A 16,572-nucleotide genomic window follows, 5' to 3' on the forward strand; every position below is an offset into this window, starting at 1 on the left:
CATCATCATCGCAGGAAGCCGTGAAGGAGGTGTTTCACAAGAGGAGGATTGGCCACTGTGCTGGAGGCTGCTGCCCTGCGGCAACTACCCCACCATGCCTCATGAGTGGGCCGGCCCCAAGGAAACAATAAGCAAACTGAAATCTAGTCATCATGCAAAATTCACACTTCTCCTAACTTTGTAATGCTGTTCTCTAGCCAAGTAATGTGTACAAAATTTCACATACTGGTGTAAACTGCACATAAAAATGCATTATTGGTGATAATAACATGCATAAATACATCATACTGAGGGAAACTGCTTTTCAAAAAATATGTATGTATATTGAAATTTGCACTATGAAATGTTGATGAATTTTCAAGAGAACCTTTTTTAAAAAATTAGAAAACTGATGTAGAAATGTTAAAAACTGAACTTAGTACTGGAAAAATGACAAAAAAACTAAGTTGACATATTTGCCCATCCCTAGTGGGCAGGCACTGGATGAGACCCATTCAAAAGTAACTCCACCACCTGCCCAGCATGGAAACAACCATCCAAGTTCCCAGTGAGGAAGATGGTGAATGGCTGCTGAGTGGCCCTTCTTTGCCCCTGAGGCCATTTGCCAGTGTTTGACCTGGCCAACCACAACCACCAGGCTTAGATGACCACGTGGCTTTCCAGGAAAGTGATAGAGAAGTGTGCCTAAAACCCCTCTTCAAAACAAAGTGTGCCAAACTGTTTGAGCCTGATTACATGCTAACAATAAGCTAACTACAGAGCAATATATTCTTTATTTTCACAGATATTCCATTTGATGCCTTTTCAAAGTATTAGACTACATTATTTCCTTCAGAGTTGCATATATTGATTGAGATAATAAATTTATTACTGCTCATTGTTGTGTACAGAAAATATATGTATTAAATCTTTGTATGAAAGACATTTAAATAGGCATGCTGTATTATTCAATCTCCTTAAATGAAGTTATGAAATCCCCCTGCAAAAGCAATTAAGGACGTAGATAGACTTCATTTATTGATAACAGCTATATTACTTTGATTCTTTCGACAGTTTCACCTTTCAAAATGAATGTCTTCAAGTTTTGAAAGTCAATCCATGGACGCCTTGTAAGTTACGTCTATCATTCTGGAGCGTTTAATATGGTTATTAGAATTGCTAGTGAATATAGTGAAAGGTTATAAATGTGTTAAATCATCCTAATACCACCCTGTTCGGTAAAGACTTCTAGAAATACTTTACAGACAAATTATGCACTTTAAGCTATGCCTCTGCAGGAAATTTTTGAATCTATGAAATCCCCCCAAATGTCTGTAAGGCTGATTTTGCTAGGCTTTCTATGGGCATGCATCTGCACAATTGACACTCACATGAATGTGTAAATGTACATTTAGGCACATGTGTGGTGAAGATGAGGGCAGGAAGACAAAGAAAGCAATGCAGGGACCATCATTTGTAATTTTTGAGAAACTACCATGGGAACTACAATGGAAGAGGAAGGCTAGGAGAGTCCGCTTACACCCTTCTTTCCACAGTTGCCTTCCAAGATAGGCCAGTGACAATCCCAAAACTATCCGGTAGTCGTTGCTACCACTACCCCTTTCACCACTTACAGACCCCAGGTGAGAAGGAACTCTGGGGTGCTCAAGGAAATACTAAAAACCGAGAACGCAAGATATTCAGTTTCTTTGACCCTCCCTGGGATGCAAGAAACTTGCTTTTCTTTCCCAAAATCTTCCTTGGGTTATGAGGAGAGGAGCAATGGCATAGTGTTGGTTGCTGGCACCCAGGGTGATGGGTTGGAGGGTGCCAGTCCTTGCTGCTAACACGCTGGAAGGACCCCACCAGAGCAAACCGGGGCCATGCTGAGCCACCTGCCCCTCCATGCAGAGGGGAGCCCAGCTGGTTGACGTGGCCCTTGGTGGGTGAAGTACTGGGGGCTCCTGGTTTGCACTCCCTCAAAAACTGTGTGCCTGGGGCCATGCCCCCCCTGGCATCCCCCACACTACACTCCTGGAGATGAGACCAAACATCCACCTCCCTGCCTCTCCCAGAAATCAGAGCAGCCCACTTTTCCCTGTCAACCCCAATCCTGTACCTCCACAGCATGAACCACGTGGCTTAGACTTGGTGGTGTTTGTGTGTCACATTAACCATCTGAATTGGAAACAATGCACGCAGACCCAACTGTCTAATTATATAATGCTTATTAGGAATAAGGAAGACAAGGGATGGAACAAAGGGACAAAGCAGAATACTGAAAAATAAAAGGAGAGTAGATGGTCAGTTGCAGGGTTTCCTGGTCATCAATGGGGGATAAAAACTACATGTCCACAGTCAATTTTTAAGGATTTCCACCCATGTTGGGTTGAATGACAGCTGGCACTTTTTCAGCCAATCAGCACAGGCCACACTTGCCAGGTACCCAGCATGACACCTTTCCAGGAATTGAGGAAATGGAAGACACCTCCTGTGGGCAGGGGAAGATGGTTGCCATTGGTGGAAATTCCCAACTGGATTTCTCAATATTCTTTTGAGACAGGATTTTCCCGTGCTTGTGTTTTTGGGGTACTTTGTGAGGATGTGCATGGCTCACCCATCTAGTCAACCCCCCCGGTCAGTACAGGAAATCCAGAACAAAAGCATCCCTTTCATATAGCTATCCAGCCAATACTTGTTGTTGTTGTTTAGTCGTTTAGTCGTGTCCGACTCTTCATGACCCCATGGACCAGAGCACGCCAGGCACTTCTGTCTTCCACTGCCTCCTGCAGTTTGGTCAAACTCATGTTCGTAGCTTCAAGAACACTGTCCAACCATCTCGTCCTCTGTCGTCCCCTTCTCCTTGTGCCCGCCATCTTTCCCAACAAAATCAGGGTCTTTTCCAGGGAGTCTTCTCTTCTCATGAGGTGGCCAAAGTATTGGAGCCTCAGCTTCAGGATCTGTCCTTCCAGTGAGCACTCAGGGCTGATTTCCTTCAGAATGGAGAGGTTTGATCTTCTTGCAGTCCATGGGACTCTCGAGAGTCTCCTCCAGCACCATAATTCAAAAGCATCAATTCTTCGACAATCAGCCTTCTTTAAGCCAATACTTGGAGCTCCATAAAGGGAAAGCTCACCCACTCCCAGGTAACTGATTTCTTTGCCCAACTGCTCTTACCATTCAGCTTAATGTTCTGCTAAAATCTACTCTCTTGTAACTTAGGCCTCTTATATCTAGTCTTGCTCCTCCTCACAAAACAGTTATGAGAGGATTATTTTCAGCAGAGAAACACTAGGGGTGTTTAACCCTTCCTCCAATCATCATTTATCCTTGTAACTCCCTCTCAAGATGTTTTGCGTGTTTTTTTGCCACTGTGTTCACATCCACACCATACATAGGTTTCCCAAAGTTTCCTGGGAACTGTAGTTTACAATTCTCAGCAGCCTAAACAAGCTATAGAGTTCCCAGGACTCTTTGAGAAAAGCCATGCAGTTTAAGTGTACAGTGTAGATGTGATCTAAGTATTCATCCTGGAGTCTTATTGCATACATTTGCACATAATGTATATTTTAGCCCTCATACAAGAGTACAAAGTTCCCTTGTTCACTCACAGCTTCCTAATGACACCAGTCAGTTCACTCCGGCATATACTTCTGACCTGGTGAATATCCTCACAACAAATATGTGACAAGGTAAGAATTTGACCTTGGTCGTTGAGGTAGATGGCGCTACAGAAGTATACCTGGACTACCTTTGGTGGCAGGACAGAGCATGCCATTCCTCCCTCTCTTAATCTTTCTCATGTGCCCAGGTCCTTTGTTTTCCTGTGCTCATGCACAAGCCCATCCAAGAATGGTTCCCCTGAGTCACAAACTACTTCCTCATATCTCATGGAAATAGTACAGGCTGTTTGTGTACCTCGTTGCTTCTGTTAGCTTTTGGGATGCAAAGGCACCCTGCCAAAGCCAAGAAGGGCCAAAGAAGTGGTTCCCCCCCCCCCCATAATTAACTTTTCCTGTTGTCATTTCTGTGGAGATGTTTACAACAGACTATGGGAAAATCTTATCTGCACGGAAGAGCTCAAGCAGCCCTGGAGGCCAGAGGTTGCCAAAAGCTAGAAGGGAATTTGACTCAACAAAAACAACATGTATTGCATAACCTCAAATCACCATTTCAGCAGAAGAGTCTTTAAGATTTTTTTTTTAATACATCAGTGCAGTATGATAGTTCTAAAACGATTACTGTTGTGTTTAGCAAACTTTTCTCCATTAAGCGTAAGTGTAGTTTCAGCTGTCGGCTTACATCATCCTGAAATTTCTATAGCAACATTCTTTTATAAGCTGTGAAATTAATGACAACAACAAGAAAACCTGAGTTGGTATTGCCATCTTAGAATGTGAAGGAATGTACATTATCCATCCCTTAAAAGAAAGAAAACCCCTGTGCTGACTGCCAAGAATAAAAGTATAATTGCCCCACAGCGATGTGATCAAAGAGCTAGCTTGATGCAAGATTTCTTCGGAACTGTTTTGTGTTTATAATAAATAGAGCTTATTTCAAGCTGGAGGATGAATAAATATTTTTCTGCAAAATGACCTCTTCAAATTGTGCGTATGCCCTTATCCCAGCCTGTCTGCATGATGTGAAAAGGAATTAAAACAAATGGCTTCTAGCCATTGGCAGTGGAGTTCATTCACCTGAAAATCCAGAAGGCATTTATCGCTTTAAAGGTCACAATAAGAATGCCCTCAACTAAATTTAGTTTATTCAGAACCTTAAACATGCAGCCAACCAGTTATTCCTCCTGTGATAGCCTACCATTATTTCTTCCTGGAAACCTAACCAGAAAGATACTTTCATTTATAAGAATTCCACCCCTTTCCCTCTGCACTTGTGACACATCCTTGCAATTACTCTCTTTGTAGTAACTCATTCCCTAATCCCCACCTGCTACCTAAGCTACTTCACTGTTCCTTCATATGTTTACTAGGTTCCTCAATTCAAATATGAATGCAAATAAAGTTATGTGTGCAGTCCTGATTTTTTTAAAGTACCATATGATACAGCAAGCAGGATTAGGGTGTCAGGCATCTTGTTAGTTAAATATTGTCAGCTGACTATGCTATTCATGAACGTGGTTAAATATACCCAGCACTCAAGAATGTTCTAGCATAGGTATATGCCTCCATTTTAATTGCATAATAAGCCCTGCTCACAAGTGACTTCCCCCGTGGTTCAGAGAATATGTAGATGGGAAAGGGGGAGCTACATTCACCAGCCCAACCACCAACTCCCTTATTAGCTCCACTCCAACCTTCATATATTGAGGAGGCTGCTGAACTCAGAGGCTTATAAATGTCCTGGCTGTATTACCATGGTAGACTTCATGCTTCACATACAAAGGGTCCAAGATTCAAGCACAGCTGAGTAGTCCTAGGGGTGAGCCTCACCAGACAGCACATTGCCAGGGGAAATCCTCCCAGACATAAAGGTGGAGAGTGGAATGTGCTCAGGCTTGTGGAAATTCATCCACACAGCACTAAACCATGGTTTAGTGTTACATATTAATCCAGCTTGAAACTATTGATCCTTTCTCAGTGCCTTTTATGCTAAACAGGATCTTGGGCCCTTGTCCCCAGCTTAATACCTAAAATCCTTTAATGAGCAATATTGGAGGCAGAGTTATTACCTTCAATGCTTCATTAATTCACATCTTAGGGCTGAAACAAGACCCAGAGCTGAATCTTGGTAAGCCCTGGTTTTGGTTACCTCAAGTGAACCAAGATCTCGGAATGTTTTTAGTGGACTTAAAATACCACCCAAAAGTCACACCTATCTAAATGTTGATATAAATATATTCAAAGCATGTATTTGCTACATTAGGAATGGATATCGCTTCCATTTATTTCACTGAGAGCAATACCAACCACAGCATCATCTCTAGCACTTCACCTGTTAACACTATATCTTCGTTTAGCTGATTTGTGGAACACAGTCCATAATTTCCAGTTTTATATCTGCCACTAGAAAGTACTGGTGGGAAAAGGGAAATAATAAGGGTACAATTCTGAAACAAACTATACTGAAGTAGACCATTTACTTCAATTGGACTCTTTGGAATAACTGGAGCAAGCATTGCAGCCAACACATTCTTTTGAAAGAAAAGCTGGAATAGCATTGCATTTTTAGTTCAGTTAATGTTACCTGCATTATGAAGACAATGACAGTTAGATTCAATGGCCTCATTTTGATATAGTGTGAAATGTACTTCAGATTAGAATAGTGGTTGCTGTAGGTTACAAGATATTACTTTTTTTAAAATGGCTCTGCGTTTTTTATAGAGCTTACACAATTCTGGCAATGCGCTGTCTTCCAAAGTAGCTGTAATCTCACATTAGAACTGCAGACGAGAAAGAGGGTGATTCTGCTACAAACAGAGAATCTTTTGGCATTAATTCAATTTTAGATCCATGCACTGTGGAGGGATCAAACTGTAAAAAGAAAAGCCTATAACCATAGTCACCTTGGGGGCTGTGCTCAGCTGCTAAATACTTCTCTTTAATGAGATGCAAGAGTAACCAAAACTGATTTCTATTTATGGTGTTTATACCATGCCCAAATAGCCATATCCTTGGGGCAGTTCACAAATTTATTTACCTGTAATGAGATGGATATTCAATTCATATGACTTTTTATTCTTGTTCTACAGCATGATCCTGTTCTATGCCAGGATTCTCAAATGTGAAGCAAATCTCTCTAGAAGACATAAGCTATTGGCAAGGGGTGTGCAAATTTTTGCTAAATTCTTCAAGCGTCTGTTTGTGGACATCCACATTTTAGCCAAAGGTGTGACCACACATTTGTTGAATTGATAGAGATATGGGCCACTGGCACCACCTCATATTTTAATGGACTTTCTGGTTCAGTTCAGAAACGCATGCCTGAGTCTGTCAATCAGCTTGCTACTGAGGCTAGAGACCAGAATGGTTCCTTTTTTGTTTAACAGCTCCACGCTATGCAAAAAATAGCGATGTGATATTAGGGGAAGTCTCAACTGATAGATTCCTGTCTCAGTGTCGTAAAGTCTTGTTCTGGAAGGAGAAATATTTATCTGACTGATTTGACACGTACCTGGATCAACTTCTAAAAAGTCATCAGCTCCTTTAGAGCTCTTCATATTTCCCCCAGTCATGGCTTTAGGTAAGGAGAGGACAATTAGCTATGGACTCTACTGTCCTAAGCTGCTCTTGACACTCAGAACTGAAGCAGTAAGTACAGAGACCATCTGCACTGGTTTTATTTTTTCACAAGTTGCAACTGCAGCTGAAATAACTGAGCTACCACAAATATCAATACAAATACAGAAATGCATAGGAGATATGAAGTTGCCCTGAGCTGGAGGCTAGGAACACAGGGATTTGAAAGCAGGGCTTACCTAGGAGATCCTGAACATAGAGCCTTCCAAATCAATCCCACAGTATCACTATGGTGCTGCCTATAATAGCTGGACTACAGAATGTTTCTGAGAGGTGTGTTTGGACCCTGGTATGACTTTTATGTTGTATTTCAAACCCTGATCAATATGGGGAGCAAACACCTCAGAAAGTGGCATATATTCTAACATAGCATGTCCATTGGATGGTAGAGGCATTAACATACAGATAAAACTGATAACAGGTTTCAGGTTCAGATGTGTGCAATTAATTGAGTATTATAACATGTTTAATTTACTGTTCATGGCATCTATACCTAAATGAAAACTTGGAGGAGATATATTCCGTATCCTAGGATCCCCTGGGACTCCCTTGGTTTCTACTGATTTACATTGTATCACACAATATCACACAACAGCTACAAGAATTGTGTTTCTGGTAATGTGACTGCTGATTGTTATTCTCCCCCCCCCCCCCATGCAAGCTGCAGTATTTCCTCATCAAGAGAAACAATCATTCTTCGATAAAAAGGTAAAGGGACCCCTGACCATTAGGTCCAGTCGCGGATGACTCTGCGGTTGCGGCGCTCATCTCGCTTTAGTGGCCGAGGGAGCCGGCGTACAACTTCCGGGTCATGTGGCCAACATGACTAAGCTGCTTCTGGCGAACCAGAGCAGCGCACGGAAATGCCGTTTACCTTCCCACCAGAGCGGTACCTATTTATCTACTTGCACTTTGATGTGCTTTCGAACTGCTAGGTTGGCAGGAGCTGGGACCGAACAACAGGAGCTCACCCCATTGCGGGGATTTGAACCTCCGACCTTCTGTTTGGCAAGCCCTAGGCTCTGTGGCTTAGAGCACAGTGCCACCAACATCCCTTCATTCTTCTATACTTCTTAGCAATTTTTTGTCTCAATTTTCTTAAAGTTAGCACTGGAATTCCTGTTTACAGTGTGCTTGTATGTCTATAATCAACCACGCCATGATGGCACTGTGGTCTTCGGCCTAACCCGAAATACATAGTCAAGTTTCATATTTTAACTTCTGTACCACACAGCTGCCACTGGTAATGCCCTAACTTGTTATTTTAAGTAAAGACAACGCAAACAGTATAACACTGAATTATGTCAGATATTGTGCAGACTGCCTGTTTCCTATGGAAAGTATGATTATTCATCTTTCCTGTTTTAGGCCTGGCTGGCTACTGTGACCATGCAATACGTAGTTCAACTAATGAGTTCACCTCCTACACTGCAAATTGTGTAATTACTCTGTGAGGCTTGGGGACAATTGAATGCAAACTTTGGGCTTTTCCATTAGACTCTAATCAGCTCATGCGCAGGCAGTTCAATCCTGCTTTCTGATGTTAGGTGTGGGAAGGTGGGTGTGGAGCAGTTCTCAGACTAGCCTCAGTCTAGTGCCAGCACCAGTGGTGTTATATATCCTTATGTAATAGAAGGGTACAGTTTTTGTACACAGTGGATATCCTTGCCATGCGGGCTAGTTGTACCTCTCCTCTACCTGAGATACACTGATGATATTGGGGGAGTTCATGTGTTGAAAGATGTGGAAGTGGTCACAGGGCCATACAGGCACGTCCCACCACCACCCTCTCTCCATGCCCATACATTCACACAAGGTGAGAAGGAGTTATATTTGTATACCAATGTATGTGCAGAGAGCTTTTTTGCATGAAGATGGAGCCTGTGTGTGATGTGCTCACTCCTCATGTTGATAAACTCTATGCGTGTACATAGGTATGAAAGCCCATTCTGAAAGGACAACATAGTGGTGGCCCTGGCAGCAACCAAAGGGCTTGCTCATGTTCCTCCATGGTCCCCTCTACATATTCTCTTCATATTTGGAGGTGATCATGATCATCCAGATTCATGGACAGGAGCAGATGGAAACATGGAGCTTTGGGAGAACATTTCAGCCTCACAGGGCACTCACCTACTGACCTTACAAGTAGCCATTCTGGAACAAAGAAATACCAAAGGGAAATTCAAGTGTGAGGAATTTATGAGAAAATTCGTATTATGAGTTTTTATCCCACTACTGTATATATACAAATATATACCAATTAATGGCAGGATTTTGGTGTTCTCAGTACCACCACCTTGTTAATGGTCACCATGGGCTCACCCACACTTTTGCTTGACCTGTATTTTGATTGTAGTGTGTACCAATGAATTCTCCAGGTTCAATAGCTTTTCTTCTCGTTCCAGGGCTATGCCTTGCAAAAAACCTGATCTAACTTATTGAATTGGATCTCATCAGGTACATGGAAAATCCAAAGAGAAGATTTTATTTAGCTGAGCTTCAATTCAACAAGCAAGATAAGATTTTCACAAGGCACAGCCATGGAACAACAATAAAAGCTCTTGGACCTAGGGGAAATAATAGCTGCTCACCGCTTTCCTGGTGGATGACGGTTGCGGCCCCCAGCTCTTGGCCTCCTTACCCATTGGCCTAGGCACACACATTTGCCAGCAGTTGGAAGGGAATACCCCTCAGCTGGGAGGATCTTTGGGGCAGTCTTCCTGCCCAAAAAGGTATTTTCAAATGGGCCAATCAGTGGTCCCTCCTGGAGGGCAGTACCTCAGTGGCTGGCTGGCCACTGGCTGCTGCCTTGTCCGGCTGGGCAGTAAGGGAATAATCGGTACACAAGACGATCAAAATACAGGTCAAGCAAAAGTGTGGATGAGCCCTAAAGCTATTTTACACTTACATAATTGCAACTGTTCTTTCCTTCCTTTCCCTCTGACTTCCCTCCTCTCACTTTCCCCTCCCTCCAAATATATTATTAAAATAATTTATACACCGCCTATCATTTCAAGAAGCAATACCAAGATCATTCTCAAATAACAAGTATGCAACCAAAGTATAAACTATAGCTGGCTGTAATTAATATAAAGAGTGAAATACAATTATATCTAAACATTAGAACAGCCATAATTAAAATGTGTAATAAACTAGCCAAATAAAACAGCATAGCAGTTATAAAATAGTGCAATTGCAAGAAATATCTATGTGTGATGGATATATAAAATTCAGTATGACATTTCATGCATGTGATGGAAGTGAACCCTAGGCCAAATTTGATGCCATAATAAATTTGTTAGTTCTTAAAATGCCACAAGATTATTCATTGTTAAAATAATACTGATCTCAAACAGATGTAAATCCAAATTCCTTAACCAATCAACAGTATAAATGTAATCTCATTTTGTTAATCTCTCCATTTCCTACAGAGTTGTTAATAGCAAACACGTCTGCTTCAGACTACTGCTTTGGGAAGTAGGAACAGCCCAGATGTGCTGCAAGTTATGTCTCTGCAGGCTGAAGAAGAAAAGACTGCTGCAGTTAGCATTCAGAAAGTTATCTCTCCAGTAGGAACAACTTTCTGTATGAACACTTGCATTCTATACAAACTGGTAGCTTGAAAGAACACCCCCAGCCATCACACACCGGGAAAAGTTCCTGCTCACCACTAATGAGTTGATTCTCTTCCAATCATGTCTTTGAGGCTTTCAGCAGATGTCACCTCATGAATACATTGACTGCATCAGGGGTTTGCAAGCACAACTACAGCACAACTTCAGCACATGATTTTGCTTCCAGAAAATCTAACGGTATACATACAAGGTGGTATGTGAATAGTCATGTTTTCCCCATAGAGTTGTTGTAAGTGAAGCACATTCATGAATAGCTGTCATCGCAACATAATCTGCTTGGAAAAAGATGCACTGTATACAGAAACTATTTCTCTATAATGTTTTTTGGGTTGTGTGTAGGTAAGTTCTATACAGTATAGATCCATTAATTTCAGTGAGAACTGAGTTGGAAGCAACCTATTTTTTCTAGTTTCTCATGGTTCCAATTGTTTAAGCAAATAAATGAATATGAATAAACTATTAGACTCAAACCAGACTTATCCATGACCAAGTGTGCTATGCATGGTAATAAAATTTCCTTTTTTCTTCAGTATTTAAGTCAGTATTCTGTTCTTGTTTTCACTTAGGAGAAATGGAAGACTTGGCTCCATCATGGGCTCATGGGCTGAGCAATTTCCAGCTACTTGGCCCCACCCACTTGCCTCATAGGAAATTTCATAGGAAATTCAGTGGGTTCTGCTGCCTAATAGGCAGAGGTCAAAGCTCAGCACCAGAGAAGACCAAGGAGGAGGGCTCAACATGCCAAATGAATAGTCCTGGCACGATGATATTTCTGTTACAAACCTGAATGTAATTTTTAGGCTGAAAATCCCTTGTAATCCGCTTTGAGAACCTGTCAGAACTATATAGCATAAACATCCTAAGTAGGTAAATAATCAAACTTACAAGTTTGCAGTGTCTGGTGTCTGATTTTCTTAAGATGTAGATTGCAACATATACATCTGGATATTAACAATAGTATATTATGAATGATACACTGACTGATTGAGAAGGGTTGAAATAGCCAGCATTGGAGGAGGAGTGGAGCTAAGTTTGAACCCTAAACTCCCAGATTCAACTCCTAGCTACTATGACCATGTAATGTTATACAGTGGACCTTCCGGATACAAACTTAATTCATTACAGGGGTCCGTACGTACCCCAAAAAGTCCGCATCTAGAGGCACCACTTCTGCGCATGCGCACTGCGCAATAAAGCGTTTCTGCGCATGCACACGCTGCGAAACCTGGAAGTATACACTTCCGGGTTTGCAACCCGAGTTACGTTACCCGAAAGTAACGTAACCCGAGGGTCCACTGTACTAGCAAAAGAACTGGGGTACATTAAAACACCCACATGGAGATAAATGCAATTACAAAACACCCACCCCACCCACTCTTCCATAGACTTGTTTGTTTGTTTACTACTGTCTTTTTATCCTACCTTTCAGACAATAATTGCTTCTCAAAGTGGCCCCACATCAGTTGAAACATTAAGGCACCCCTCCCCTCCCCCAAGCTGGCTTACAAACTAAAAACACAAGACACACAATGAAAGTGGAGGGGAATATGTGGAGGAGGGAGATTAGTTATTCAGCACAATACAAAACGGTAAGCTGTGAGTGGGCATTTTTAACAAGTTCAGGCCGGGCTTCCCTTGCTGGTGTTCTTGTTCAAATAACAGTTGATGGCTCTTGTTTGTTTGCCTGATGCATGGGGGCCAGGGATTGCGCACAACCCACTTAATTCTGCAGTTGCAGAGCAACAGGCACTTGCAGTTGAGTGTTCTTTCAGACAGCTGCTGTTTTTCCTGCTTACAGATGGGGCCAAGCTGGTTATCTCCTTATTTTGAAGTCTCTCCTGGAGGCAGAGGCAGCAACCACCCTGACTCCAAAATCCCAGGGTTGTTGATCAATTAAAATGTTTTACGTTGATCGACCATCTTTACACTGACAAATCTGTATTATGTGACACCCCCACCTCCGAGCTAAATTATTTTAGTGGCTTGAATTGTTTCTGGTTGATTGCTTTATATTTCATTATGCTGTTTTCATTTTCATTCTTTTAATAATGTATGGATTTTCCTCCTGAAATCTATGTGTGGATGAAGATTAGGTTTGGATTAAAAACAACAGCAATACCCAGTATTGTCTAATTAAATACTTGGTTTTGATATTCAAAATACAGTTGATATTTTGAGAAGATTTAGTGAAAAAACATTCCCCCTCAACCATTAATCCCCACCATTGATCATTTTGAAATGTTGCCATGAGTCAAGAGAAGTATATAGATTGTTATACTATCAGCATGGAGTATGCTTTAATGCCAACCATATAGCTCATACTGTACCAATTTAGGTGGCCTCCCTCTTACCCAACTGCCACCTCAAGGCTACTGAAAAACCATCTTCTCCGGGGAGAAAGGAGAGAAAAGTCTGGAGAGTTGATAGTCATCCATCTCTTAGCATTCTAGATGAAGTGTCCTCTCCAATGGCCACCACAGAGGCATTCACAGAGAACTATCATGCCCTGAAGGGAAGAACACAGCAGCGTGGAGAGCTGCCAACCATCCAGACAGTGGCCTCTCTCCCCAATCAAAGGGTACTACACAGCTACATAAGGATGCAACTCTTAAAAGGTAAAGGTCCAGTCGTGGCCGACTCTGGGGTTGTGGCGCTCATCTCGCTTTATTGGCCAAGGGCGCCGGTGTACAACTTCCAGGTCATGTAGCCAGCATGACTAAGCCGCTTCTGGCGAACCAGAGCAGCGCACGGAAACGCCGTTTACCTTCCCACCAGAGCGGTGCCTATTTATCTACTTGCACTTTGACGTGCTTTCGAACTGCTAGGTTGGCAGGAGCAGGGACCGAGCAACGGGAGTTCACCCCATTGCGGGGATTCGAACCGCCAACCTTCTGATCAGCAAGTCCTCGGCTCTGTGGTTTAACCCACAGCGCCACCCATGTACAATAGGCTACATTCTAGTCATGAGATTTCCACACACACACACCTCTCCATCTTGGCAAGAAAAAGGCATGATCATAGTTCAGGAATGCATTCCATCCAGACAAAAGCTCTTGAGGACGACATGGAGTATGACCAGTAGAGTGTGGGGCCTTGGAAGGGGAGTGTTGCCTAGAGAGTGTCTTAACCAGATAGAAAGGCTTGGAGGCCACCCTGAGATATAATATTGATGCTTATTGTTTTAATGTTTTTTATGTAAACTGCTTTGTGAGGTTCACCTGAAAAGTGGTATATGGGTATCTAAGATAAATAAATAAATAAATAAAAGAAAAACCAATTAAAAATATAGAATTTTAATTTGTGATTAATGAATTAGTTTATTGACATTTCTAGCTCTACTTGTGATGAATGTCTTGACATTAAAAATGATAAGATACTAAACTTGATATATTAATCTGTGGTTAATGAATTAGTTTATTGACATTTCTAACTCTACTTGTATTACTTTTTTTCTCCTTCTCTCAAATGAGATTTTAACTGGAGACTCATAAACTTCCCACAGTGGTTTATGGCAAGTATTATCCCACCACTCCTCTTAGAATTAACATCCTGATGTGCTTCCATCTTCCGATGATAAGTTAGAACAGCTATCATTGAAATGAGAAGCTTTTATATGTATTTGCAATAAGTTTGGTTTTATTTTTGGCCTGAGCTACCAGAAAGATACCAACCTTCAGTTTTCACTCCACAAGTCTTCAAGCAATTGCTGTCTGAAACATTTGAGTCTTAGATAATTAAAACATGAGAGCTCCCTACAAAGACATTTCTGTGAACATAGGAAATGATTAATCATAGCCCAGTAAAAGAAATGAATCATATCACATGAATAAGAGACAATAACAGATTTCCCAACCCATTCATATAATGGAAGTGGACCCAGTACCTTGTTTCTTTCTTATGCTCATGACACAGTACACATCATAATAGTTAACAATTCTACTATCCATCCAGTCTCATTACACACCTCCCTCAGCTGCATCTTGTCTTTGATGTACAAGCACAATTGATCTTGAGTTCCTTTTAGCTCTGTTTTAAGATTATTCTCTCATGTCTCAGTTTAATTATTTGTTGCTCTGTACATTTTCCCTTTGAACCAGTGACTCTCCTTATCTTGAATTTTGTGTGGCTCTTCTCAGGCTCCTTTATCTGATCTTTAGATACTTCTTCCCTCATCTGGTTTCCTTCTCTGCTTCCCCAACCCCTCCCTGTCCCTGCCCCACAAAGCAATCATACATTTCTGCAACCCAACTTGTGAATGAATAGTGACTGTGACTGATCTTATTACAAAAGCACTGTGTGCCATTGCATGTGTATATTCAGTTCTTAGGATTTTCCTACAGAAATTCCCATAGCTCACCATTGCCAGATTCGTATTAACAAAAACTGGGATAGCTCAGCCAGTAGAACACAATATGGGACAGCTGCATATTCCTGCTTGCAGGGGGTTGGACTAGATGAGCCTCAGGATCCCTTTTAACTCTATGATTCTATGGTTGTCTATGCTTTCTCCTCTGGAGCTCTGGGTGTTTCCCCAGTCAGCTGGTTTTGTTCCTGGGGTGAGGCGGTTTATGGCTTTTTTGGTGTAGTAGTCAGGAGCTGAATGGCAGGATTAGAATTTCACTGCTTACTAGGCCAGGCAACAAATAGTTAAATGACTTTGGTCATTGGGTTGAATAAACTACAGTATTGTAAACAAATGAATAGCCTCTTTCTGTGCCCATTCACAGCTGATTTCAGTTATTCCTGCTCTTAAATATAAGGCAAGCAACTGGCATTCTTTCCTTTCTGCAGCACTTAATAATACCATATTTTCTGTTGCAATCCTTAAAAGGAGAGGAAAAAAAGACTAAGGAAGCATGGGTAGGGAATTTCCTCATATAATCCCCACTCACGTTAGCAGAACTTAGCAGCTGAAGATGCTAAAGATAAGAGCACTAAAGACTGAGATGTTAGATTGCAAAATCGCATTACTTGAGATGCGACATGATTTTACCATGTTTCGTTATCCAAAAGCCACAATCTAAGTGATGCTCAAAGCAACCCCCTGCCACTTTTGTTTAGGAGAACAGCACAAGACATGATGCAAATGACTCCTAAATCACTAGAACTGAATTAGATTCTCAAAGCAGTATACCAGTGCTAGTTGTGAAGGAGAGTCCATCAGCCAAGAAAACAAATAGACTCTCTTCAGCATCTCACACAGGGCCATGGTAAAAAAACAAACCCAAGCATAACTTCTGAAATCAGCAGGTAGGAAAACAGATCCAGCTATGGAGAAAAGAGCTCTTTGAAAGTGCCATGAAAAATCACCTGTCTTCTAAAATTACAGCAAAACAGCAGGCTCCTGAATATGAGGCCGTTTTTTTAATGCAGATTTGGGATTTACTTTTTCTACACCTGCTGTCAATAAGCATTAGAGCGTAAACATCAGCAAACATTGATTAAGCGAATTGCCTGAATGAGACATCAGGGAGAAAGGGGGGGGGGGGGAGTCCAATAGCTCCTGTATGTTAAAGATAAAACACATGCAACAACTAAAGGGAGGTTGGTTTTTTTAATGTTGTTAATGCACATCTATGCCAAACAATCTTTTTCTGATCACTATATTGTCCTTCAGTTGAAATTTAAAACCCATCACCTACATTATTCTTATTCTTATTCTTATTCTTATTCTTATTCTTATTCTTATTCTTATTCTTATT

At 41.5% G+C, this 16,572-nt stretch overlaps 2 long non-coding RNA genes across 2 annotated transcripts; both read left to right on the plus strand.

Moving 5' to 3' along the window:
* The first annotated feature begins 1,053 nt into the window (after nt 1-1,053).
* Nucleotides 1,054-7,075, plus strand: LOC310827593. Its single transcript, XR_014556451.1, has 3 exons — nt 1,054-1,109; nt 3,593-3,671; nt 6,689-7,075. It is a non-coding gene; the product is annotated as an uncharacterized lncRNA (long non-coding RNA).
* Nucleotides 7,076-9,864: 2,789 nt separating this feature from the next.
* Nucleotides 9,865-11,750, plus strand: LOC310827600. The gene is made up of 2 exons (XR_014556458.1): nt 9,865-11,047; nt 11,437-11,750. It is a non-coding gene; the product is annotated as an uncharacterized lncRNA (long non-coding RNA).
* Nucleotides 11,751-16,572: the final 4,822 nt, after the last annotated feature.

The sequence above is a fragment of the Podarcis gaigeae genome, assembly GCF_964106915.1.
Source record: "Podarcis gaigeae genome assembly, chromosome: 11".
NCBI classification, from domain to species: domain Eukaryota; kingdom Metazoa; phylum Chordata; class Lepidosauria; order Squamata; family Lacertidae; genus Podarcis; species Podarcis gaigeae.